The 25,811-nt window shown below is 37.3% G+C and overlaps 1 protein-coding gene across 6 annotated transcripts in view; it reads right to left on the bottom strand.

The window, feature by feature from the left end:
* RAB27B (RAB27B, member RAS oncogene family) overlaps nucleotides 1–25,811 on the bottom strand; it is a 139,476-nt gene that overhangs the window by 48,117 nt on the left and 65,548 nt on the right. The window contains exon 1 of one of the 6 annotated variants that reach the window (XM_019640734.1): nucleotides 24,602–24,642. The exons of 4 other annotated variants lie outside the window; for them this stretch is intronic. The gene's annotated coding sequence lies outside the window, so the exon portion shown is untranslated. Of the gene's footprint in view, nucleotides 1–5,163; nucleotides 5,696–24,601; nucleotides 24,643–25,811 lie in introns of those variants that run through there. One more of the 6 variants, XM_019640729.1, reaches the window with a different exon arrangement.

Here is a 25,811-nt window from a genome sequence, read left to right as displayed (position 1 = left end):
AAATCAGAGATTGAATGGGGGAGGGATAGGAGCAGAGCCTGGGAATAATGGGTTCCACGTAGTTAACTGTGGTATCTATCTTTAGTTCACTGAAAGAATTAAGAAATTAGCAATGGGTTGCATTGCTCCTGCATTTCCCAGCAGTTGGGAGAAAACTTCAGAAAATCAGAGGCCCGACGTCAGTCCAAGGAGGCATCCGAGTTGATATGCAGAAGCTCTTGATCTTAGAAAAGGTTTCCACTTTTTTTTAAAGCACTAACAGATGCCTAGTTTATCTTTTCCACTTTGAAAAATCTAATTTTGTTCTATATTTTAAATATTTTGACATGGCTAGAAACATTTATCAACAGAATATTTGAGAAGAGCATAGTCTGCATAAAAGGCCATGAGAATCGAGAAATTCTTTCAACAAACTTCTGAGGCTCTGAGGTCCTGGCCTAAGTTAGATTGGACAAGTAGAATACAAAGCAATTCTGCTTTTTCTAGTTATTTTTGTTCTGGTGTATCCCTCAGGTCAGATTTAATACAGAGTTTCATTTTTTTCTGAGCAATTTAAAGAAAGAAGAAACAAGAAAACATATTGGGTTGATCCCAAGATCGCTATAATTAAAATAAATTTTTGTACTACAGAAAGACTAAAATAAAATCTGCACTTTTCCCCTAAGCCTTTTAAAATAAAATTTTTCCCTTTTATAGAGTCTATACATGTCTCTCTCTCTTTTCTTCTCTCTGTGAGTACATACATATATGTACATCGAGAGAGAGAGAGAGAGAGAGAGAGAGAGAGAGAGAGAGAATTATAAATTACCCAGGTATAAAGCTAACAAGAGCAATATTAAAAGAATCAATCTATTCCTTTTTTTCACACAGGAAAACATCAAGTCTCATGAAGAATGAATGCTATACCCATAGCTCTATTACTCAGCACTAGCAGTATTTTATTAGTGATAGACTTCCTAATGGTTTGATGTAAAGCTCACTAATTTATGACATCTAATCTGCCTTCTCTGAAATTATTCCCAAAATTATGTGGGTGAGTCTTGATATCCTTGAATATAGCTTTTCCTATGAAAAAAAATTCTCTTCCTGCATTTCTGGATGTTAAACATTTGATTTACAGGGCAGCTACAACTTAATTTACTTTGACCTATGTTATTTTTTATAACTGTATTAACAACATTTCCACTACACATTATCTCTTAATTTGTGTTCTAGAATATTTGTGTTCTTGTATTTGTAGGATCACAGTTTTGAAAGAGAGCTTGAAGGGCATTTAGTCCAACTTCCCAGTACAGGCTGTCCCTACAGTAAATACGTCTTGCAGTGCTGCATTTCTTGGTCTCCTTTGGTCTTATCTAGTCCCTGCAATGACTTCCCAAGTGGTTTCTCCTGTGTCACCTTGTACCCCTCTCTACCGCCTGCCTTCCACTCTCTGAACTCTTCTGTCAGATCATTGAATGCACCAAGCTCTTTCTTAGGTCAGGAACTCAGCAGATGCTTTTGCTCAATCTGGATTGTTCTTTCCCAAGTGTCCACCCCACGGGCACCCAGACATCCTTCACATCTCAACTAAAACACGGTTTCCTTAGACGGGTCCTCTTGACTGCTCCCACTGCTATCCTTTCCCACTTAAAGAAGTTACTGCCAGTCACAATAACCTCTCATCTTTCTTTTATTTTAATTTTTTTTTAGTCTTGTCTTATTCTTCCTGATTTTGAACACTATTTCTTTTAAATGGAAAGAGGAGGGAAGCAATAGACCCCGAGTAACTCCACTTTCTCTCATATCCACTAACTTCCTTATTCACTGTTTTGCTCTAAACAACATTAGAAGAATCTTTGGCTCTCCTTAGCATTTTTTCCAAGCTTCAGCCCACTCTTGGTTTTACTCTTCCTCATCCTGTGCTTACAGCTCATTTAATATCTTGGTAAGTATTTCTAATTATGTATTCCTTTATTCATCCATTCTACAAGGCATTTTTAAAAACTGATTTCATTAAAGCCTCTATATACAGCCTTGTGAACTTCTCTACTGGTATCTATCTTGGGATAATATGAAATACTATCTTCAAATTTTTAAAAGTTAGTTTATCGGAATTCCTTATTTTTAAGAACTCTATCTCCTATCAAAACTGTCAACGATTCCAAATGACCACATGCATTCATCACTTCCCAGTCCTCATCTCACTCATCATTCTGGCAACTTCCGACAAAAACTGATCTTTCCCCCTTTCCTGGCTTGGGTTCCATGACATGCTCTTCTGGTTTACCTCCCACCTCATTGACTTTTGACTGATTTCTTCTATGCAAGATCTCTCAGTGTTAGAGCAAGCCAGAGCTTGGCCTGTAGGGCTCTACTTTTCTCTCTCTCTCTCTACTATCTCTCTAGGTGTTGTCCTCAGGACTGTGGCTCTAAGTAGCATACACAGGCACTTGATTTGCAACTCTCAATATTTGCCTATGACTTCTTCCATGTACTCCAGATTCTCATATCCAAAAGCTCAATTTGACATTTCCACTTAGATATATAAAAATACCTCAAAGGGTTGGCAACAAATTCTTTCCTTTCCTTTCAAACCTGTTTTTCTGCTAGGTTTATCCACCTTAGAAAACAGCTTCACCATCTATCCAGTATTTTCAGCATAAATCCTGGTGATCATTTTGATTCTTCCTTTCCTTCATCCTCACCCCTTATCCAATTAGCCAGCAAGTCCTGTCAGCCCTGCCTTCAAATATTTCCTGAATCTCTCTACTTCTCTTTGAGACCACTGTTTCCACCCTGTTCTATGCCACTGTCATCTCTGGTCTACTGAAATAGCCTTCTAACTGGTCTCTCTTCTACTCTGGTCGCCCTACAATACATTTTCCTCAAGGAGGCCGTGGAGAGCTTTTAAAAAGATGGCCTCCCCTGAGGCTATCCCCACCACTGAATCACACAGTCTCCCTCCCCCTCCCAGATTACTCTCGTGATTATACTTTACATTTTTTAATAGCACTGAAACTTGCACAATTACTAATTTATTTATTGGCTTAGGTGTCTGAAGATATTTTTTAACTATGTGTTAAACAGAGTTTGATTGTCATTATTGGTACTCTAGACGTTTTCTTTGTGTAAGGAGGGCCTATGAGAGAAGGTTAATATTTAGAGAAGATGAATAATGATTGCAAATGGCATGAAACAAATTAAGTAACACTCTCCACTCTATGTATGGGGTTTACAACAGGGTTTTTATTGTGCTTACTGATGTTGCAACTTCCTACAACTATGTAATAAAGTTAAGATCCATATACACCTAATAAGGAATAAAAGAATCATTCCCCTTTAGTTGCCATCTTTAGAAAATGACAAATTCACCATGAAAACAACTTGTTTGTCCTGTCTGTTTTTAGTGTAATTGTTTTCCTTCATCACAGTATTACAATTACTTTCTTAAGAGCTGGACTACTGGTCAACCTGCCTTGATGCATCTACTCAAGAAACTGGATTAATTGTATGCTGAACTTTATGTGAATAGGTTGTCTACATTTTATGCTCCACTGATCTGAAAGACCAAAAAAGAAAAAAAATCTATCCAGAAATTTCCCAGAGTGAGGGTGGGAAAAGAGCAGCTTTCTGTTCTGAACCACCTGGAGCTTTGGATGACTTCCACTTTTCCAGAAGAATAGTTAAATACACGAAAAGCAATTCAGAAACCAAAAGATAATTTTAGGATACGATGGTGTGCCAAGGAGCTGAGTTGATCAATTATCTCAGGATTACCTTCCCTATCAGTCAAATATTCCTGTTCCAAAAATGGCCTATGAGAGAGTTGTGCTTTGCTTACATATGACAGATCCCCTTTATTCTTTCTTGGCAACTATGAGAACAGGCTCCTCCAGTTTCATCTGCAATGTTTTATTTCCCTTTCGAAAGCAATAATGGTAACATTTTATGGGAGGCCATAGTCAGTTCTTTAGCAGAGAGCCTCATTAACATTAAACTGCTGTCAAGATCATCACCCCTTTTTGGCCATCCATAAGAATCCCCTCTTGTACTCAAGAAGGGCTGATCCCATCTGGGTAGAGGATTATGCTAGGAAACTGAAAAATATTGAGGGAGAATGGCTCTCACTTTCTACTACAATTTGGACTTTAGAGTAACTTGAAAATTCAGTGAACTTAAGTACCTGAGGCTATAATGCTGAAATCCACGTTTTCTGTTAAGTTTCAAATTTTAGAACTATATAACCATGTATATAATACATATTCATAACATTACTGAATGTGCATGCATGTAACTAAATATTAAAAACAGCACACATTTTTCTTTTAAGCAAAATTCATAGCTATTATTATGATAATAATAATAGCGTTGCTAATCATCCTGAAACTACATGTTATTTATTTGGGCTTAAGTTACTAGGGTACCATTTAAACAACTGGAATCTTATACCCTTAGCTTTAGATCTTGAAATAAAAAGCTAGCAAACAAGTTATAGGTGTGACTTTAACCAACCACAGCTTTTTCCTAGGAAGGCAGTCTCTCTAGCTTTTGCTAATTATTATCCATGTCACCTGCTTGTATAGTTTTCAGATAACTAAAGAATGCTATTTTGGAAACAAATGTATTATGACCACTTGAATGAACACACACGCTCACACCCTAGTAGCTGCAACCCTTGGATCAGAATTTGGAAACAAGTGAGCAAAAAATTGGAAGACACAAATAACTATTGATTCTCTACAGCTATCTCACCTGAGGAATGGCCTATCCACAGCTTGCCTGGCTTGCCTCGCTAAATTACTTCTTCAGTGAAACTCTAAACATGATTATCATTATCATTATTATTGTTATTAATTTCTTGGTTGTTTTTTGAGATACAAACGGAAGGCAATTGGCAATGCCAGCCTTGTATCCTAACCAGCTGTTTGATATGCAGATCCCAAAACAAAGACAGCCAGCTAGAGTTTTCTGATGCCGTCCTCCTGCACGCATCACGTCTTCACCAGGGTTTCTGTTGAAGCTCGATTTATGGCGCTCAAAACCACCGGGCTCCCCTCGCCTGTCTGCTGGCCTGCCGCTCCTCATCCACGTCTCACTTCCTTTTCGCAGGCTAGCAGCTGAGAAAACCCTGAGTGGGTGGGTCCACATTCCAGCAACAACAACCCGGCTTCCCCAACTCACCAGTCTGCGAAGTTTCCTTTGCGAGACGAGAGGGCTGGGTGTCAGGTTTCAGAGGCGTCCGTCCCCTCTCCCAAGCCCTTGAACTCCTCCCGGGTTTCCACACCAGCAAAACACAGGATCTGCTTCACAGAGCAACCATCATGGGGACAGCGCTTCTTTTTCCAACCTGTGGCGCTGGATCGGTCCCACTCTGTTCTGTCCCCAGCCCCTGCCCGTCAGCACTGCAAGTGGCAGGACTTGTAGCACCACCCCTGAGTCCGCAGAGACGCCTGGATCTGGAAGGATTGTGTGAGAAGAAGGCGTGTCTCCCAATCCTAACGCGGATGTGCGGAGCTCACCTCAGGCAAATCTCGATGGTGACTCAAACGGGCTTGGCCCCTGGTTAAAGTCTCTTCTGTGGAGCCTCAGAGCTCTAGCAGCAGCTCATTTCTATTCCTTTATTTTCCCGTGTTTTCTCTGATATCTCTTATTGAAAGAGCCCAGGGCAGTGTGAGAGCTGCCTCCCAAGCAGTGCATTCTCTCCTCCCAGAGGGTGTCTCATTAACTATAAAGAGCAAGGAATTGCCAGTGGAGATCCGAGAAGAGCCTCAGGAAATGAAAGGGGAGTTGGAAAGAAATTGATGTTTTATAAGTTAGGATCTATAAATATGAATACATCAGTCAGTATGCTAAACGCTTAATCTTCGCCTCCTAGCCACTTCAGAGATCAGTAGTTTAGTAAACAGAGATCCAGGCGATGAGATCAAAAAGTAATCAGGAGGACACATATTCAATGAACAAATATTTAGTACCTACCACATGGCAGGCTCTGTTCTAGACACTTTACAATCATCCACAACAGAGAGCTTGGCTGGCTCTCTTGAGGCCACGTTTCAGACAGACTGACATCCATAGTTAACAGGCTGATGGTAAAGGTAAGAATCCATTTATATACTACATATAATAGTAGCTGATGTATTTCTCTGTGAATAAAGTTAAAAAGTTCCAAACCTGTTGTTTGTACTCATTCATGTTGGTAAACAATGAGATGACTGCTTACATTTTAATTATTTGACCCAGTTCTGACAGGGTGCCTTGGAGAATCAGCTAGGAAGCATCTCCCAGCTGTGGGAGGGGCAAATGAAGACACCCCCAAACACAAACCAAACACAAACAAGCAATAGCAAAGCAGTGGAGGAGAGGAGTATCGGAGAAAACATTGGGTCCTGTGGGAATCTGTCTCTTCTATTAGGAAAATATGTTCATCGAGGCAGAAGTTCTATTTTCTGTGCCTCGATGTTCTTATCTTGAAAATGGGGATAACAAAATGCCTTCCTAGGGTTATTGTGAGTAAATGAGTTCATATCAGCTAAGTGCACAAAACAGTGCCAGGTACAGCAAATTCTACACATGTGTTGGCTATACTTATTTTGGCAGCACTTATTTATTTCCTTCTCCCAAAGTAAGGTCCAATTCATAAAAATTATTCTGATCCACCAGGAGAAAGTATAGGAGCGTGAGGTTATAGAGTTTCAAAATATATATGCTAGGAATCTATAGTCATGGTAGATCTATTTTGCATCCATCTGCAATATCTAAATATAATACATAACAAGTGTGTATCCATGGGCCTGGGGATAGATAAAAGGCAGAACATGACCTTGAATTTACTCCACTGTATGTAGCACATTAATTTAAAATAATTCTCTGTGCTATACAAGGATAATTTGCGTTCTTCATCTCGGTCATGCGTTCACGTACATTAACCCTAATAGCTATTGTTTCCTGTGTGCAGGAGGGTTTATAAAGCCCTCGCCCATAGACCATCTCACTTGACTCTCACAACATTGCTCTGAAATGGGTGAGGCATCCCCAACAATGAGCCCAGAATCATGAGGGTCCCTACACGTAGAACTCAGATCCCCTAATCCTGAACGCAGGGCTCATGGCAGTCACTACATCGTGATCCTGCCTACTATTTCTAGAAAAAAATCCTGTCGTGGGAAAGTCTAACACACACACATTGATCACCTGCCCTCTTTGTCACCCTTCCCCAGGTAAGTGTGTCAGCTGTCTCGTAGGGTCAAATCTTGCAGGGATAGTCCCTTGCCACATAAGTCCTGTCTTTCTGGTTCCAGGGCTGAGAAACACCGGTGTTACATAGTGACGCTGCTCAGCTACTCCAGAGGTGGAATTTTCCTTTCCCTCTGGGAAGAGAGTGCTAAGGAGGAGAAGGCGGTGAGGATATGCGAGAGAAATGATTCTTGGCCTCTGCATGAAGGACACTTTGAACAGAGGTAGAGCAGAATAAAAGCCCCTGGACAAGCAGTGAAAACAAGGTGACAGCATTATGTGTCATAATAAAAAATAAATAAATACCTTCCTGTACCTGGAGTTTATGTAGTACAAATTAAATAAATCTAATTTCTGTCAATAGGCTTGTCATTCAATAAATACAGCATAGGGATAAACAGATATAAATGTACATGGAAAAGCTCTAGTGGAAAATGACAAATTGATGACATGTGTTTCAGCTCCCCTTCCTCAAACTCCTCTAACACAAGAATAAGTGAATTTTTAAAAAATATCATGAAACCATAAAGACAAATAAAAGGGAGAGGAGACATAAAAAGACGAAATAAACTGTAATAGATGGTGTGACGAGCCTAAGTCAGATGGAGGCTTGGTAACCGATTTGGAAGAGAAGAGTTCATCCACTTGTATGCCTGTAGGAGGGGTTATGGGTAAGAAGCAGGACAATTCTCTCTGCATCAGCCAGGGAGGTTCAGGCCTAGGAGGCACAAACATCACCATAGAAGGAGGCCAGCTGGTGGGGTGAACACAAGGGATTGGTTAGACGTCTGTACACAGAATTCTTGGACCCAAAGTTCCTTTCCCCACTGCAGTGCAATTACCCAACCATAGCTTTCTCCATCTGCTCAACCCAGCCTCCAGGAGACTGGAGGTTTATTTGTTGGAGAAAGTAAACTAGACGAATTGTGGTTTAACAAGATGAACTAAACATGTGCATTTTTACTCTGCTCCTACAGAAAATGAATTAAAAAGAAATTTGTACATACGATAGGAAAAAAAACTCTTGAAATTGAAACTATTCTATGGGTCATAAGATTAATTTGAAAAAATCTTCAGGAAAATAGAACAAAAATCTATAGAAATAAAAAATTGGGGAAAAGGGGAAATTTTTTTCTGACTAATGGAAATCCCAGAGAGTTCCAGAAAAGAGTTTTTTCTTTTTATCTAGAAAAGGATGAAAAAATTAATTAAAAAAATAATGCAAAAACAATTCCAGAAAGGAAGATCATGAATCTTAGGGATCAAAAATTTCATTATAAGTCCAGGAGAAGAAAATTTTAATTAATTGATTAATCAATTAATTAAACATACTAAGATACATCATTCTGAAATATTAGAAGTTCAGGAATAAAAAGAACAGCCTGAAACATCTTCCAGAAACATAAAGCAGGTTACATCAAAGGGAAAATAATAATTTACAATAGGTACAATGCATACTAAACAAAACAAAAGGATATTACTAACTCCAGGAAAAATAAAAGGTTGTGAGAGAAAAGAAACATAATGATAACATACCACTTTGTTCAGATGTGGATAGAATCAGAATAATGGGAACACTGACAAGAAAGTAACCATAAATTATGACATAACTGTATGTAGAGGGTAGAGATAAGGAAAGACAGTCTGTGTTTATTTGTGTGTAAGACAACCAAATCCTCAACATTATAACATGGAGTCCATAGCTAATGGGTAAACTTGCTAAATAAAGAAATAGCAGGATAAGCAAACCATTTAGAAATATATAAGTACAATTTAAAAAGACTAAAAAAGTCAATGTCTTCCTGTGGGGATTGAGACTTGAGATTTGTGCCAGCTAGTTTATTAGAACTTTAACACCATTTAAAACACAAAACTATGAGATCTATTAACTAAATACAAATTAAATTAATATTAAAGTAGCTTTAAAACATACACAGGGAAACAAAAGATATTTGTTCAGTAGGGAAAACATTACAATTTATGAAAGTACTTACATACTTTTTTTTACATAAAAACTTATAAGCAGTGGAGAAAGTGAATTTGGGGTGTAGACTAAAGATAGACTTGTGAGGTTTGCATAGTCATTTATTCACTCAACAAACATTTACTAATAACATGTGCCTGATACTGTGCTAGGCAGAGGGGATCAGGTGGAGGACACAAAGTAGAACTATAAGGTGCTGTAAGAGAAAACGAGCATTTTAAAGCTTTAAACAACAAATATGTTTGGTTTCTTCTCTCTTGTCCTCTGTGTCATGAGCCACTGACTTAGCTGATTTTCATCTTTCAAAATACTCAGAAAAATTGCCATCTTGTCTCTCTACTTGAGTCCCACACTGGTGAGATCAGAGGTTTCCTCACCCTTCTTCTGGGATTGCAGGCAAGGTATTGTCAACTAGTCATGCACGGGTTTGCCTCCACCCTCTGCTGATTTTCAGTTCATATGAAATCTGTCTAATCACAAATAAAAATCAACCCCTCCCCAGTTAGAGGAAACCACACAGTGTGACTAAAAGTCACAAGACTGGACTTCCAGGTCATGCTAGTTTTACTAACTACTTTTAAAGATGTTACTTCAAGAAATATGTAGGCTTAAGTGAACTTCTACTGACAAATTACTTTAAATGGGTGACACATAGAGACCTGTGTCCAACAGAGTGGACTTGTTCACATAATTGTATGTAGGGCATCCACTCTATGATGAGGTCTTCACCTCTCTACTTCCAACTTCATTTTTCCTCTTTCTTAGAATGTGAAATCAACACACACTGGGGCCTTCTACAGGAAAGGACCAAGTGGTTTCATGAGTAATATTTGCAGGTAGCCTTTACGCAAGCCCTGACTTGTAAAGAAGCCATAGTAGTGGGTAAGCCATTATTCTGGTTATGAATAGTGCTAGATCCCTTTATAAGCAACAACAAAATAGCTACGAGTATAATTATGGACATAATTACAATTACAAAATTGTTTAACTGATTTATCAAGTTGATTAAAGAGAAATAAATTCATATTAATTAAAACTAAGCAGACAAGAATGTAATGACACTACATATGCATAAATATACAGAAGGGTGCCAAAAAATGTATATACATTTTAAGAAATGTTATCTTAACATCTCTTATATATGTTGTATATCAACATGTATAACTGTAAGTGTGAGCATAAGTATAGTCATATATAAGCACATGTAAAGTATATACATATTCTTGCTTAATATTAGCTTTATAGTGAGCTACTAAATATAACATTATTTGTGCCTTCCATATAAGTATAAATGAATATACGGTGATATCTCTATTTTTCCCAAAATATGTTACAAAAAAACAGTGTTCTTGTTCATGATTTTTGCTACCCCTTAACTGCAAATACTTCAAATTATCATGTCACACAACTTAGGAATAATTTTTTCTTAAATTCCATTGCTTGTCTTTTACCCAAATTTCAGGTGATTTTTCCAAGCATCCAAACTAACATTGATTGATGGCAAATATGTTATTCCCCCCTCCCAACTTTTTTGATCAAATTGAAGTACCTTCATGAATGTTTCATTATAAGAGATCTATAGTGACACCAATATAAGATATACATCTCTTTTTTAGGGTTTAATTTGAGAAATGATGTTGCCTTATATTTGATCATATGTGATATTAAAAGATAATTTGCAAAAATAACATGTAGTGAATGAAGATTTGGTCATAACAAAGGATTCCATAACAAAAAAATCTAAATGATTTTTAATTATATTTTCAAATATATCAACTGCAACTGAAAATTTTTTAAATTAAAAAATCTACATTTTTAAAAAAGAGTAATGATGCCTCAATGAATAATCTTACATCATAATTACATGAGACATAATCTAATATATTTTTATTATCAGTATGGTAAAAGTCTATAAGCCCATAATGAATTTTTATTTTAGTTCTGTACATTTAAATGTTCTATTTCCAAAATGACATGAAAATTATAAGTACCATAGCCACACAATACCTCCTGAAATATGCACTATTATCCACTAAGTAGGTTTCTGCTCATGGAATTTTTAGCTACAGATTTCATTACTACTGTAGGCTGAGAGAATGGAAGAAAATCCCAACATACTTTATATAAAGTACGTATATGCTTTTGTTAGAACCACTCCCCTTATTTTACATAAATTATAAACAATTTATTTTTATAATTATAAATCTGGTGTGGGTCTTGAGAGAGGAGGAGATGTTTTCAAAGAACTGATAAAAGAATACATGATCAGAATGAATATACTACAATTAATAAGAACTTCTCATTTTCTTGCATTTCTCCACCTATAAAATGTGGTATACATTAATCATCTTCTTGGTATAAGACATCCAAATCCCTTCCCTGTTTGTAAGGTCTCCTCCAATGCGTACCTTGGTGGGAGTCCCCTATGAAAGTCAAAGGGGTCAGGTACTCATTATAGGGGTAGCAGTGTGTCTGGGCTGGGCGCAATAGCATTGAGTGGTTCCAATGGTGGCATTCATGTGATTACACATGATTAAATGCCTTTAGGCTTATAACTCTAGTCCTATGTCAGCTTCCCCTGGAGTGAGGGCAACAAAATATCAAACCTGGGAAAAGCAATCTTACAATTAAAAAAATATGGAACATGCTAATTTATATAAGCAAAGAAGTGAGAAACACGTATGTGAATGGGTTCTTGCATCAAGGAAGAAGGCACACAATTTTAGAACAGATGGACTGACTAATATAGATGCCCAGGATAAAATGTACTAATTTGATTAGCAGAGGGTGCTTGTAATCGTTTTCTCAATTTGATGAAATTCAAAACTAGAGTAAACCCTGTCTTAATTCAAAGACCCACCCTTGTTCTTTAGGAAGGAAACTGCAACAATATTACAAATACTTATAGAATATCTTCTTTCTACATTTCCCCCAAAGGATCATACAACTACTTTTCAAAGTAATTGGCACTGGGAAACCTGAACCTTTCCAGAACAGTGGAACATTGAGGTGTCACTAATGGCTAAGTAACAAGAAAGTCACTGCAGCTCAAAGATTAGAGTCAAAGCTAATGGCTTAATCAATTCTATTTCACAGAGGGTTCAATCAAAAGTTGCAACTCCATCTCATGTTCATTTTATCATTTTTCTATTGGCTAAAAGATAATGTGATAGAAAGGTTAATTTGGAGATACTGAAATGATGCAACACAACCCCAGAGACTATATCCAATGGGACAGTTATTCTCTGAAAGAACTGAAGATATTAGTGTCACTATTAAAAACTCAAATGATGCAAAGAAGTTGCTTCCTATCATATCTCCACTTGAGTCTCTACATAGACCTGTGTAGAAGGTGGACAGGTCTTCAAGAATGAAGATGAATATAAGCTTAACCAGGTGATGACTTCAAATGTAACTAATGCAACTAATCAAATAGACACAGATTCTAATATAGTTGATATACTTGGATAGGTGAGTCTAAGTCATTTATTTACCGAATTACCTGCAAGGTTCTCCAATTGATCCACATTTTAGACAAAGCACTTCTGCTTCTTGTACTTTATACCAGCAAATTTACAATAAAAGAATTGCCTGTAGTACATAAAGTAGGGTGCTTCATAGAGCCTTTGGCATTTCCTAGTAGGGGGAGCATTTTGGAAGTTTGTATGTATAATGTTCTACAACTGAGGGTCTTCCCAAGTTCTGCATAGAGTAAGATGAACAAGAATTCTAAATAAAAAAGCTTGAGTTTTACTCCAAGTTCTGCCAAAAGACATCTCTGATGGAATCTTCTTTTTTTTTTTTTTAAAGATTTTATTGGGGAATTGGGGGAGGGGAACAGCGTTGGGGAATCGGGGAAAGGGAACAGACAACTTGCTGTCTTTTTGTTCTTCAGTCTAGTTGTGGAGGACATTGCTTCACTGGCCCATGTTGGTATTATCATTGCGCTCTTCCCAGGTGAGGCAGATCGGTCGCTGGCCTCTGGACAGCCGCTCACAGCTGCTCTTGGCAGCTCACGCTGGTTGCCAGCCACACACGGTAGCTTATGGCAGCCCACTGCAGCATGGGCTGCAGACTACGCCATCAACGGCAACTCATGGCAGCCCAGCTCTAGGTTGAGCTGCCGTTCATCTGATGGAATCTTCTTTGATCTTACATGCTAAAAACAGAGGGTTTAAGAATAATTTGTTCTGCTTATAAAATTTCATGTCTGACACCATTATAGGTGTCCAAAGGATGAATGTTTGTTCAATGAGTCAGCAAATAAATGAATCTGTTCACTACTCTGACCATCTTTAACAAGGAAGTTTTCACAGAAAAGGGCAGAAGAATCCCTTATCCATTCTGTGACATATTTCAGCAAATATGATTTTTTGTAACTAAGATATTAAAAGTTGGGGAAAAACATTAGTGAAAATGGTTCAAAGCACTACATATTGGACTCTCAAAGTTAATATAATTTGCAATAAAAATTCCCATAGCAAATTAAGGAAATTCCTAGAAGCATAATGGTACAAATGTGTGTAATTTTTCTTAATGAAAAAAATTTGACTCCCTCCTATGAGTTATTATGACCTTGTGTCAAAATTAAAGGTAAACATACAGGCAACTCTCTCTCCTACTATACTTAATATAAATAAATCACAGGAGTGTCTTGGCTATCTATTGCTGGGCACCCTCACTTTTCCTCAACCCATTAGTGGCAAAACTGGATTTGTCACAATCAGAAAATACATGGCCCAATCTTGTCCTCAATGATATAAGATCTTTTAACATTGGTCGTCACAATTTGGAATCTGCTCTTTCCAACTAACAGCAAGTGTTTGCAAGTTATCTTTTCTCTTCTTCCTTGACACTATCACTGTAAATCTTTAAAACTTTTCCATTTTATAAAATTAGAAATGAAATGAAATATTTGCTGCAATCACTCATTGATTGTTAATAACTACCCCGTAAGTTAGAGAAAAATTTAATATGTAACTCCACACAAGCCCATCCTCAGTTGTTTCAGCATAAATATATTTACAGATTCAAAATAGTACTAATAAAGGCTTTTGATAATATTGGAAATTTGTGAACTATCTCAAAGTTGAATCTAATTCCTGACGCCTTAATTCCATGATCCCATGATTCATTTGGCAGCAAATATTATTGTGTGTAAGCTATCCTCAATTTGACATTGGCTTTTTGCTCTCAGTTTGGCCCTAAGAGACCATAAAGTGTCTATTGCACTCCTAGTACATTTGCTGGCACAATTGATGGGTTTGTGCTGTGACAACGAATGACCAACTCTACTCCTCCACAGTAACACCAGGGGTTCTGGAGTCAGCATAATGAAACCATGCTTTATACTATTAATAGAAACTATAAATAGTTTAATTTATACTGCTTAATTTTTTTGTGTCATAACAAAAATAATTAAGTTATATTCAATAAACCAGTTGAAGAAGACAAGGGGTTAGATAGTCCAATTTAATAAATAAAAACACTAACCCCCCAAAAAAAGTTATATTTAAAGGGAGAATCTTTACTTAGCTAGTAAATTAATAATATTAAGTGGAATGTCAAATTCCTTGATGGTGTCACAGAAGTCAAACCTTTATAGACTTTAGTCTTGAAAATGAAAATCCACATTTTTGGCTCTCATTGGCTAGAATAATTATCTCATTATTTTACCTATCCTCAAAATTCAATCACTTTGTCTCTACTTTATCCTTTTTGGTGTCCTAGTTTAATGCATATTCCTCATTCAAGTAATATCTACCTATAATTTTTATTTTTATTTATTTATTTATTTTTGCACAAAATAGTAGAATGTCTCTAATACAAGTAATGGATGGGCCCTTTTTTTTGAAATTATGTATCTACCTTTTTTTTAAATTCTTTTATTGTTAATTTCAGGTGTACAGAGCAATGCAATAGTTATCCTTTTCACCCTCACAAAGTAACAACCCCCCTCCCTCATCCACTGCCCTCCCACCCCTGATATCATGCTTATCTATTACAATTCCATTGACTCCATTCCCACACTCTACTCCACATCCCGTGACTATATGTATATATAATTATAGTTGACATACAATATTATTCAACATCAGCTTCAGATATACAGTGTGGTGGTCAAAGAAAGTCTCTACACAAACTATGAAGTGGTCTCCCTAACAAGACATGAGTCCATCTGGCCCCCTAAGAAATATTTACAACATTATTGATTATATTCCCCAGAATGTCTTTTCTATCTCTGAGGTGGATGGGCCCATTTTAATGAGTAAAAAATTTCAGACCCTTCTTCCTCACCACTGTATTTTTAAAATTTATTGTAATGCAAGTTATGAACAGACTTAACACTAGGTATAAATTCTTTCATGCTTGAAGTTCCTGTACATCAATATAACTTTGCAAATATGTTCTTGTTTTGATGCAACTCATCGCCAACGTCAGTGTATTTTGGTGTCCAAAATCCTAGTGAGGAGGACACCTGCTCACTTAAGAATCACTGCATTACACAAACAGGGGTTACCACACTTTCAAGGCTTCATTTGCCACTTCAAAGTAATCCAATTGCATACTTAATCAAACTCTGACAAGTACGCTAAAATTACAAGTTAAAAATTCTTGAAGCGATTCTAGCAACTTTCAACAATATTCCTGTGACCCCTAGTTTGCAAAAACGCTGGGAAAAAAGCAAGACTGTGGTGCTGAGAGAGAGCAGGCTTTAACTCTGGGCAGGTGAAATCTTCATGAGCCTTACTTTCCTCATTCTTTTATAATACTGCTTACAGTGAGCATTCAATAAAATGAGAAAATAAAATGTGAGAGTTCATTGGGGCGGCCGGTTAGCTCAGGCGGTTAGAGTGCAGGCTCATAACACCAAGGTTAGTAACTTGGTTACTGGTTCGATTCCCACTGAGGTGTGCCCTCCACAATCAGATTGAAACAACTACTTGACTTGGAGCTGATGGGTCCTGGAAAAACACACTGTTCCCCAATAAAATTTCTCAAAAAAAAAATGTGAGAGTTTGATAAAATGCAATACACTTTGCATACATGAATGGCAATTCCTGGTGTGGATTACAGCAACGGAACAAAGATTTGTTAAGCAAATCTCTATGCGTTAAATAACATTTATTGGGCTGTTTATAAGGTACATAGAGATCACTATGTTCCGAGCCCTCCCCTCGACAATCAAAACCAGCAAAATCCATAAACAGAGCTCCTTACTGAAGACATCTACTGAAATCTACCTGTAATTTTTAAAACTGCATTAAGTTTGACTGAATATTTCCCATGATCATCATGGTTCTGATGAGAAGGAAAGGTTCTGATTTTTTTTTTTTTGTAAATATTTTTGTTCTAACAGTTCTCATTAAATTTCTTTCTTTGAAATGTTCTGATATTTTTAAATCTGGTAGGTGGTATTAAGTATAATAGAGTTTGGTTGAGGACTCATGTAATAATCATTATTATTTTCTTGAATTTTCAGTATTGGTTTTGATCATTTTTTAAAACTTTTCTGTTTCCTGAAAATATGAAGCATTCTATTCTATCTTAGCTTAATTGATTTATCCATTAAATTATGTTTAACTATAATGTCTTTTCATAACTGAAGAATTGCTAGTTCTAGATTCATTAATTTTACTAAAGCCAAAACTTAGGGCAACTATTACATTGTAACTAATCTATAGTAGAAAATGTAGACTACATTTTTATTTTATCAATTTAACCCAAGAAAGGTAACTGCTCCTGGTTTAAACTTTCACACATACATTTTTAAAAGAATAGTAATTTATACAATAAAATTTCACAGTATATTGGACATAAGAATGTCTCATGTATAGTTTATTAGTACTAAATAGTCAAGTCCTATCCCCGAAGGGCTTTGGCTTATGGTTAGTTTGAATTTGGCACCTACTTTATTTTTTCACCTATTTGTGTCTATTTATACCCCAATTTGTTTCAGAAAGATGATAATTTTTTTCTATAACTTCCTAAAATACAGTAAATAAATAGAATTGAAATCAATAACATAATAGAGAAATAGGCAATAAAGTTGTACCGGCACTTTACAAAAGAGAGTACCCAAATATCCAGTAAGCATGAAAAGATGCTCACCTTTATTAGTCATCAGAGAAAAGCAAACTAAGCCATAATGAGATAAACTATGCATCTACCTGGATGACTAAAATGAAATACCAAGTATGCGCGAGGACATGGAGAAACTGGAATGCTCATTCACTGCTAGTGGAAGTGGAAAATCGGTTTGACTATTTTGGAAACCTGAGCTTGGGCAGAGATATGGCCCATTCTAAATACGTATATGGTTTGTAGAGCTTTGTAATATGTTCACCAGAAGTCTTTTACAAGAGCAATTTACAGTAGCTGCAAACTGTAAAAGACCTACCTGTCCACTAGTAACAAATTACAAAATTAAATGTAGGTATATTCATAAAATGGAATATTACACATCAATGAGAATAAAGTATTCCTACCTGCAACAACATTCACGAATCAAACAAGCATAATACTGAATGAGAAAATCAGACACAAAATAACACATTCTGTAGGATTTCATAGATATAAATGTCAAAATCAGGCAAAATTGAATCTCTAGTATTACCAGTCAAGATAATGATTATCTTGTGGGGACCAGGGGAAGTGACTCAGAAGAGACACGAGAGAGCTTCTAGTGCTGTTCTATTTCTGTTGACTACATATTCTATGTCCTGTTGAATATGTGCTTCTTTTCCCCATCCAAAAACTCCAAAGTATGGCAATGAAGGTATTAAAAAGGCATTAATCCATAAAAACAATAGCAAGAGAAAGGTACAAAAAATACTTTGAAGTTAGCAAGGAGATAGAAGTATGCTAACTGCCTTATCAGAGTGGAGGAAAGTCCCTGCACGGGGACATGGGAAGAGTGACTCCTTCACTGGGGACATGAGGTACTGCAAAAAGTCCTAGGTGGGTGTGATGCTGAAATACAAGGACTGAGGGAACGTCTCTCTGTAGAGTACTTCCTCTCCCACCCAAAGTTTAGGAAATAACTATTTCTGAGCGACTCAGCTGGGTGATAAAGCACAGAAAGACTACCTAAAAAGTCATTCAACAATCTAGATTCTCATGACTACTCATTTTTTTCGTAGGAAATGCATTAGTTTTCATGTAACACTTACTGAGCACTGACTATATAAAAAGAATGGACTAGAGGCTGGGTGTACAAAGATTATTTAACAGCAAAATTGATAGGAAAGCCATGATTCCTGGTTTTAAGGAGTTTACAACTTCAGGGGGAGGGATCACCACGTTTTTCTGACTCTTTTAGCCACTCATTCAACAGGCAATTAATGAGCACCTACAAACTTTATGAGGTCCTAACTATGAATGTCAGAACTATGTTAGTTCAGAAAATTTCCATAATCTCTCTAATCCCTTGTTCCCACTTTTATATGAAAGAGATAATAATAGTACCGATAATAACAATAACTACTTCATAAAGTCGCCTGCCTGCAGCACACTGAGAGGGGTGTTTCTAGTAAATATATAAATAGGAACGCGCAGTATTCCCTAGAATTAAGTATTGCTCAACCATATTTATTAGGAGGCTACTAAGTGACAAGCCGTACAAAGTTTAATTCTATTAAAAGTGAACAGGGATTACAAATGAGTAGGAGGAAACTTTAGAGGTGATGGATATGTTGACTGTGTTGACTGTGGTAGTGGTTTCATGAGTATATTCACGTGTCAAAGTATCAAATTGTACACCGTAATGATGTGCAGTTTATTGTAGGTCAATTATACTTCAACAGAGCTGTCTAAAAAAAAAGGAACATAAATATAAAACTAAGCTTAAATATCCACTCCCTTATAGGAGACGCCTCTTTTTATTTAACGCCCCCCTCCTCCAACTCTAACCCCCTCACCGTGGGTACCTGTGGGCCCTCATGCTTCTATTTTATATTTGAAGATGTTTACTTATTCACACAGGGTATATTTTCAATAATATTGTCAGATCAGCTCTTCTTAAAACTCAACTTATGCAAATGCTGAAATCAGCTGGAGGTTCAGAAGAATAAATTATGATTATTTAGATGCTTAATAGCAACACCTAACTTCTTAAGCTTTTTAAAAATCAGCTTAATCCAAAACACCATTATCTGTACGTGAATGGACATGAGTGTACACTCCAAAGCAAAAGAAGATAACCCAATGCACCAAAATTTAATCTTACCGTAGGGTCTATTGAATACTACTTATGCTTAATTTTTGAAGTGTTTTATATGACATGTCAGTAGATACTCAACAAATGTGGAATTGTATTAAAGTGAAGAATTATTTTATAATCAACTGCATCTATTTAACGAAAGCGTTTCTACTTGTTTTTGCCCCCAAACACCTGGTTGTGACTTTTGTACTAGTGAAGCTATTACTGCCATAACATACTATACTAAATCACTCCCAACCTCAGTGGCTTAAACCAATGTTTATTCTCTAATGGGGAAAATTTCACTTGAAAGATTTTATCTTGTGCTAATTGCTCTAATAATTACCTTTCCCTAGGAAAGTCCTTCTGTGGACCCTGGGCTGCATCTTTGCACTCTGGCTTCATTTTAGCTCCATGGTTTCCTTTTGCTTTCTCTTAGCAATTTGTCATGTGTAGTTCCTGGTCTTTTGGGGGCCTTTCTCATTTGTGATTACAGCTAGATATTGCTTGACTACTTTTCATATTTTCTGTTATTCTAATTAAGGTTTCATATTAATTATGTTCTTTTAGTGAAGTGGGGGTATTTAACTGTGTATTCAGTGTATCATCTTGAAAACTGGAAGCTTTGGAAGGTATATGTATCCATGTTTGTGTGCACATGATAATCATTTTACATTTTTGACTATGGACCGGAAAGAATAAATTGACTTAGTTTGGCTAGTAAAGAACTGCATGAGGAGTCATAAATTAATATATTTTTAAAACATATTCACCAGTTTATGGCTTTGTTTGAACAGGTTGACATATGGCCAGCCTGGAACGCTGGGCCAACATGTGGAGGACTGCTGCCCTGAAGGGTCAGCTGGCCTGTGAATAAGAAACAAGTCGTTCAGATATGGGGGCTGTTTGATAAGCACAGCATTACTGAGCTTATCCAGATGAGTACAAAAAATTACGGTATCTTAATTAGTAAACAATGAACAAAATTTAAATATTTATAACTGCATCATATGAAACCAATTTTGTTTGTTCTTACAGGATGCCTTACTTTTGTTATGATAGAAACTCCTCTGGCTTTTGGCTTTTTTTTAATCCATGCTATGCATGTAATTAGTGCAAAATTCACTCCTATTGTGTAAGATACAAGCAGACTGGTACCGAGAATAAGATCTAAAAGATAAGGCCAAGTATCATGCATTCCTGTGTTCAGAGATAGATACTATCTCCGGAGGTGCCGAGGTAATAAGGCAAATTATATGGGCACACTTATTTTCTGAGTCTTCCCCTCTAGCTCAGACATGGATGGTTTTCACAGTGTGTCCCCCACTAGCCAAAAGTACCCCATTTTCAGAACTCTTTTCAGAACTCACCTGTAAGTGCAAGCACAGAGGAAGGGTTTGGTAAACTTGGTCCTTTTCCCACTGAATGTCTAAGAACAAAACTATTAAAACATCGCTAACAAGACATTACAGGTGCTGCTTAAGCCCTACAAAGGTATCATTACTGATATACATTCATTGTTAATAAGGGAATTGTTTCCACACCTGGCACTCAGATGATATGTATATTGATAAAGTTAAGGAGTGAGCTGGTTTTGTCAAAGGCTGGGGGCTCAGAGGGGTGGCAAAGGAATTGCAGTCACCCCTGTCAAGCTCCAGGTTCTTGAGGAGGAGATGTTCTTAGGGCAAAAAGGTGAGGAGGTACACAGGGCCTGTCCAACTCTTCTGCCTGAGCCCACTCCTATGAGAAAAGTTCAACCCTTGAGAAAAGACTTATTCTGAAAGTCAGTTCCCATAAAAATATTCAGAGACATATTTTCTTGAACACTTTTTTTCCCCCCTGAACATTTAGAGACTTTATTTTCAGAGATACTGCACATAATGGGTGATATCTCAGAGCAGGAAAAGTTAAATTAGAACTAAATGCCAGTTAATGTAACAAAACCTCAAAAAGTGGTCCAGCATTTCAGAATGAACTTAATATCTTCTAGTTAATTCACTTTGCTCAAACCTACTCATGTTTGCTTTTAAGAGATTCAGCATGTTTGCTTCTCAGGTTGAGCAGGTTGGTACTGACATAATTCTTTAAATTTTTAATGTTATTTTGGCTAGCTTAAACATAGTGTTAATGACTCATGTTTCTTATCCACTTATCCATCCTAGCTTGATAGCAACTAACAAAACATCCTGAAAGATGATCTGAATACACTATTTATATCTAAAAGGTGTTACAAAATTATATGTTTTCCATGTATGTTATCTTCTTTGGTAGTTTTGAAATTTTTTTAATTTTTGATTAATATATTGAGGTGCTCAATTTTAACAATTCTTCTTTTTATTTGTTCCTAACAACATTCATTCCCATTTTCAACTCATAAACTAAGTCAAAGGTGCCCACAATGTAGCACACAGACACGACTATGTGTGAGAGTTATGCACTTTTTTATTGTAAGAATTTCAATAAAAGGGCAGCTGGTTAGCTCTGGTGGTTAGAGCACAGGCTCATAACACCAAGGTTGCCAGTTTGATTCCCACATGGGCCAAGGAGCTGCGCCCTCCACAACTAGATTGAAGACAACTACTTGACTTGGAGCTGATGGGTCCTGGAAAAAACACACTGTTCCCCAATTTAAAAAAAAAATTCAATCTACAGATGCTTTGCATTACTATTAGCAGTCATATTAATCAATCTCTAAATAATCACATATTCTTAAAATAAATATTTCTAATGCCTTTAATTCAATAGAAAATCTATTTCCAAAAATTAGGACCAACCAGTGCTCTTTTTATTATTTTATTAAGTAAGCAATTTTAGAAACATGAGGGTAAATAAACTTTAAATATTTTTCAATATACAGTTGACCTTTGAACAACATGAATTTGAACTTCACAGGTCCACCTATACCAGGATTATTTTTCAATAAATATGTATGGTACTATAAATGTATTTTCCTTGTGATTTTCTTAATAACATCTTTTTTTCTAGCTCACTTTATCACTTTATTGTAAGAATATGGTATATAATACATATATAAAATATGTGTTTGTTGACTGTTTATGTTATCAGTAATGTTTCCAGTCAACAGTAGGCTATTAGTAGTTAAGTTCTGAGGGAGTGAAAAGTTATATGTGAATTTTCAACTGCGTGGGGGTCAGTCTGCCTAACCCCTGCATTGTTCAGGGGTTAACTGCACATTGAATAATCGGGCTGCCTGGGTAGTGATGTGCCCAATCACCTACCACTTCAGCACCTCATAACTTCACTGTTAGATAGAAAAGTCTCAGCGTGTATTTTTCCCAAGTCCATGCAGGTGAATACAGTGTTATTCCTAACACATTCTCCACATTTAGGTCACACTGGAAGGGAGGAACATTTCCAGAGAGTAATGAAAACAAAGCTGTTTTTTAAACACAAGTTATGTAGACCTAAAGGGGTGGGAGGGGGGGTGGGAGGGGAAGAGCCCAAACTAAAGAACCATTATTATGATCATTTTCATTGTGATCATTTCTGTAATAATAACTTTTGAATTAGCCATCTATTGAAGCCCTTAAAGACATGACTGGGGAAGAAATAACGGTGTCTAAGAGTGTTAGGAAGGCTATATATTTTTCCTTTTCTCTTTGGATACCCAATGCCTGTATACACTTGAAATCAAAGTGACTAGTGAAACAGGAAGAATCAGAGAGTGACCATTCTCTATTCAAAGTCTTACACGCACCCCCACAAGGTGACACACAATGGTCTCCATGTCACATCAGACTCCATCTCCCGAAGAGGTGGTGCTGAGTTAAGCGATGACTCAGACACCAGCCACAGTTTGCAGCGCTTGCCCCAAGGTTGAGTTCATTGCTTATCTGTGCCTGCTGTCAACGTATTTCAAAAACTGTGACTCTCCACAGAGTAGAAGATGTGGGCATTGTGGGGTGGGGGTGAAGGAGAAGGAAGCAGCAGTGAAGTGTTTCATATCTCTGAAGGAAATCCCACAGCTTGCGAGCGAATCAAGTAGATTGGATGTATCATTCGCTTTTATCACAACAGGTCATGATGCTGCAGCTAAATCAAATGCCCTCCAATAGAGCAACTTGGAAAAAATGAGCATATGGTTTCCTCTGAAATGGGTTTGTGTCAACTTCTGAGTAATAAATGCATGACTTTGATGGGGCAGTATTTATGTATTCAACCCATGCATTTGCGGACCTAAATTATATTTTCCAATGGAGAAAACACTAAACACTTTTCTGAAGCATTTTTATTATTCAACATGAAATCCCACCTCTTGAAACCTGATCTTTGATTTAGGAACCAAAGTTTCAAACAACTAAAGGCACCTATATGGTTAATGATGAGTTAATCTCAAGATTACATTCGAACTCTCTTTCTATTTCCTAAGAATTATCAGCCCTTCATTTTCAGGGTATGACAGTATACGATCTCTAAATTTGTAAGTGACCTGTGCTGGGATGGTCACTTCAACACGAACAGAACGTAGTCTTTTCAGAGAGAGAACTCTTCAACCGTGCTGGGATAAAGACCAACCTGCTCGTGCATCCTCCAAGTACATGGAGCAAATCACCATCGTTACGCTCATAAAAATTGTTTTGTGCTTTGGAGCTATGCCTATGGTAGTACCCTGACAATTTTAAATAGAAAGGCATAAATGTCTACATGTAGAGAAAATGGCAAATACAAAGTTTTTAACATTATGCAATCATTGGTGGAAAAAATGAACCAGAAGGAAAAAGGGATCTAGACCCGGAACTGTTTCTGTGGCACTTTCTTGTCTAAGCTTTTCTGGCAACGAATGCCCCAGTGACTCCTCGGTTGGCCTGAGTTTTTCTCTTGCTACCTCTCTGACACTTGGTAAGACTTCTTCTTCCCTGACTGAGACACCACTCAGACTAAAACGGAAGAGAGGCCCGCAGAGCACCTGTGCAGGTAGTAAGGCTTTGTTGCCCACTAGCTGAGATTTTAAGGAGGGCACTCTCAAACTCAAGTGAGATCTCCAGAAACCCCTCTCTCAGATCTGTCACATCTGTCTCAACACTACATGCAAAGGGCCCATAGCAATTAAAATTACCAAACCGAACAAAGACAAAAAACTTTCAAACATATATAAAAAAAGATGACCACACAATAAGAAACTCCTATAGACCTTTCATCCAGAGACCCCATTCAAGTCTGGCCCGCTGTCCCCAGAATACCTTTTAAAGCAAAAGAATCCAGCTCCAATGCAGGATCATGCGTTGCACTTAGTTCTCATCTTTCTTTATTTTTCTTTAATCTGGAACAGCTCCACAGTCCTCCTGGGGCCTTCACGACCTTGACATTTTTGAAGATGAATGACCAGTTAGTCCATAGAATGTATCTCAGTTTGGATTTGCCGGATGTGTCCTCACGATCAGACTCAGTTCCTCCTTCCTAACAGTCAATTTGAATGTGCATAGGAATCTCATCGGGATCTTGTAAAAATGCAGATTCTGTTAATAGGACTATGGTGAGATCATAGTTCAACATTTCTAACAAGCCCCCAGGCCATGGATGGTCTGATCACACATTGATTAGGAAGATCCCACAGACATCCATCAAGAAAAGGATATATTAGTTCTGTGTATCTGCCTGTCCTTTCATTAGAACTGATCTCCTATTTAATGTAGTCACATAGAAGTACAAACCTTCCGAAATGATTGATTTCCCCACCAGAAATCCCAGCCTTCCAGATTTATGGATGTCCCCCATCCTTAAATGAACGCCTTCAACCTGTCTTGACCATCCTCTCAGTGTATATAGTTCTACCACCCAGCCAGCTGTTCAAAATTCAAATCCTAGAAGTCATCCTTGATTCTCCTCTCTTGGGCAGCTCCCACAGCCAGCCTGGCAGCATGATCCAATTCTAACACATCCAAAGTCTCTTCGCTTGTATTTGTCTCTACTGCTCCCAGACGCGTTGCCTGTCATCATCACCTCTTGCCTGCACATAGAGACCCGTTATCGCCTAAGTGGTCTCACTGCTTCGCTCTTGTTCCCCTACACAGTCGCCAGGGAGAGCTTTTCAAAATAACCTACATCAGGTTGCTCTGCTTAAAAACCTCTAATGACTATGTATCACAGTTAGGGGAAAACTTCCAACCTCCTTTCTTTGTTGGCAAGGATTTGTGTGACTTCTCTCATCCCACTCTGGCTTGCACACTTATTTTTTCTCTGACCAGCAAGCTTTGAGCTCCTCTGGCTTAGATGTACTTTCTCGGAAACTCTGAAGAGCTTGCTACTTTGTATCCTTCAGTCTCTGTGCAAAACCCATCCCTTCCAAGGACCTCTTGATTGACTTCTCTGAAATAGCCCTTTCTCCCGCTTCTGTACTTCTCTACTCCCTACCTTTATTTAAATATTTTCATGATAAGCATTGTTACTCTG

Source organism: Hipposideros armiger, unplaced genomic scaffold (genome assembly GCF_001890085.2).
Source record: "Hipposideros armiger isolate ML-2016 unplaced genomic scaffold, ASM189008v1 scaffold_52, whole genome shotgun sequence".
In the NCBI taxonomy this organism is placed as follows: domain Eukaryota; kingdom Metazoa; phylum Chordata; class Mammalia; order Chiroptera; family Hipposideridae; genus Hipposideros; species Hipposideros armiger.
Note: the sequence above shows the minus strand (reverse complement) of the source record. Positions and strands in the feature narration are given on the sequence as shown.